Below are 3112 nucleotides of genomic sequence, written 5' to 3'. Positions count from 1 at the left end.
TTCATAGTCGCATGAGATAATTTGGGGAAGTAATCCGAGCGATTATCTGACCCAGCGTTTTTGGAAGCAAGTAACAGTTTTCAACACCAATACTTAACGGAAATCTCTAAAGTAATATATTTTAAAATGATCAGAATATCAGGAACTTTTAATTTTTTGGAGATTCTTAGGTGGTATGCAAACTTATCATTTCATTTGCTGACATCTCAGTTAAATCAGGATCTGTGCTCTTAAATCAAAGATGCAAAAGCCTGTAAGGGCTTTCCTCTGTTATCTCCCCTGTAAATAATAGATTTTTTTCTACTTTATTTACCTGGAGAGGTGTACACAATATGAAAAGGCACAGACTTGCCCTCCATAGGTCTGGTCTACCTAACAGATAAAGTGGGGCTTACCTGGGACCTCCATGAGTTAGTCTCTACTGTGTCTTCCAAAGGAAACAAAATACACTGTCCTCTGGCTGATATAAACAGAAGACAGCAGCTGTATGTGACCTTGTGTCTGACATGGTTCTGGCATCTGGAAAGAATCTTTTTGGTAGCCTGTGCTTTGTAACTTTCTAGCAAGTACAGCAACTAGGTACCTGGGCCTAAGACTTAACCACTCCACAAGATCCCAGACCTCCTTGAAGGTAGGAGAAAGGGGTTCCAGTATTCTCAGCATTTAGTTATCAGTCTCAGATGGGCTTAGTGTTCAGTTAATGAACAGGAACCATGCCAGGGAGAGATACATGAGCTTAGATCTCAAAGGGTATGTCCTCTGAAGCTGAAATCATAAACCAGAACATCTGATGTGTATCTCATACACAATGAAGGAGGGAGGACTGCTGACGGAAATGTCACAAGCAGCTGCTTTTAGCACTTGGCTCTCACCAATGAAGCTTCCCTCTCGGCCACTACACTCTACCCTCTTCCTGCATGAAAGCCATTTAGGGCTCTTTAGTTCTCATCCTGCACACTGTGAAACAGGCTATAAATTTATATCTATTAAATCAGTCTAGTTCATGGCTGGTTGATGTGCTTGGTGGGTTATAAGAGTGACTGGCTCGGGCTTCCCTGGTGGCGCAGTGGTTAAGAATCCGCCTGCCAATGCAGGGCACACAGGTTCGAGCCCTGGTCTGGGAAGATCCCACATGCCGCGGAGCAACTAAGCCCGTGCGCCACAACTACTGAGCCTGTGCTCTAGAGCCTGCAAGCCACAACTACTGAGCCCATGTGCCACAACTACTGAAGCCTGTGCGCCTAGAGCCCATGCTCCGCAACAAGAGAAGCCACCACAATGAGAAGCCTGTGCACTGCAACGAAGAGTAGCCCCCACTCACTGCAACAAAGAGTAGCCCCCGCTCACCGCAAGTAGAGAAAAGCCCGTGTGCAGCAACAAAGACCCAATGCAGCCAAAAAAATAATTAATTAATTAATTAATTTTAAAAAAACAAAAACAAAGAGTGACTGGCTCAGCTACTGTTTTGAGTCAGGAAAGAGACAATTGTGTGCTCTGCCCTGAAAGGTAAGGAATATGGCCTATGGTCCTAATTGTTTGTTAAACAATGTTCTCTGAACGTTGTTTAAATCACTTTGTTCTTCTACCACTTCTCCAGCTGTACGATAAAGCATGTAATCCTGAGTGACTTCATAGTGGGGTTGTGTAGACAGGGTATTCCCTCCATCTGGAATTCTCCTTCCCTCACTTGTCCAATGCCAAATCCTCTTTACCCTTTGGGTTTAAGTTGAAACCTCAATTTCTTGAGGAGAGTTTTCCTAATCCTACTTTCTTACTTCTCAAAACCAAGAAGTCCCCCAGTTTATCACTCCATAGCATCTGGTACTTCCCTTTTTGCAACCTGTGTCATGCTTATGATAATAGTTGTTCAGTGTCTATCTTCCCTATTAGATTTTAAGTTCCATTAGGGTAGGAATCGTATCTGTCTTTTGCACCTGACCCTCCACGAAGCATTGTGCTTTGCACATATTTGGTGCTTTAATAAACATTTGTTGAATGAATGATGAATTACATCTTATAATTACTTTGAGATTCCTTTGTGAAAATCGATGTTGAACTCTCTGTGCCTTCCTGATCATGCAGGTGATATTAAGAACAGGTGTTGAATTAGAGCCAAAAGGACTGCTACTTATTGCTCAATTCCCCATACCTGACTACGGTTTGCCTTTTCATATCACAATCTGAATTCTTATCATCATGGCAAATTATTTCCAACTCCCTAAGCAATCATTTTTAGGAAGATTGCAGTCTGTGTTCATTTTTAAGTAAAACTTAGAATCCAAACTGGCTTTAGAGTTGAGTACTGTGTTTCCTAATATTTTCGTAAATTTAGAGAATCATTAAGCTCCCATACAAAAGATTTCATGTGATCTAATTACTTTGAGAAAGAGGTTGCCAACTTCAAATACATTCTTACCCAAATACCTTCTCGTTGACTCTAAGTGTTGTGGCAAGCAGGGGCTATGCTTTGTTGTGCTGCGTGGGTTTCTCATTGTGGTGGCTTCTCTTGTTGCAGAGCATGGGCTCCAGGCACGCGGGCTTCAGTAGTTGCAGCACGTGGGCTCAGTAGTTGTGGCTCACGGGCTTTAGAGAGCAGGCTCAGCAGTTGTGGCGCATGGGCTTAGTTGCTCCGTGGCATGTGGGATCTTCCCGGACCAGGGCTCGAACCTGTGTCCCCTGCATTGGCAGGCGGATTCTTAACCACTGCGCCACCAGGGGAGCCCCAGAGTCTGTCTTCTGAATCACTTTTCAACTCTGAGCCACTGATGTCTGTATTTTCAATACAGTATCACCCTCTGTGCCATCAAGAGCACTGGCGATGCAGCATTCCTTAAGCAGGGCTCCACCATTTTTTTTCTGAGACTTTCTTCCAAGCTTCTGACATCCATTCTACATGTTCTGATGCTGGTGCTTTCTTGATCTTACTGGAAGGTGTCAAGGGAAGGTTTTCAGGCAACAACTAGGATTTGTATTTCTTGTGTTAATGGTGCTTAAATGGTTTTTTGACTAAAACGTCCATGGGTTTCAGTTATCCAGTCACACCATCAGGAATAACGACCAAGTTTGTGGATGAGCAGACAATAGCAACTATATTGAAACTGCTGAGCAGTGA

Source organism: Eubalaena glacialis, chromosome 3 (genome assembly GCF_028564815.1).
Source record: "Eubalaena glacialis isolate mEubGla1 chromosome 3, mEubGla1.1.hap2.+ XY, whole genome shotgun sequence".
In the NCBI taxonomy this organism is placed as follows: domain Eukaryota; kingdom Metazoa; phylum Chordata; class Mammalia; order Artiodactyla; family Balaenidae; genus Eubalaena; species Eubalaena glacialis.
This window is presented reverse-complemented; position numbering follows the sequence as displayed.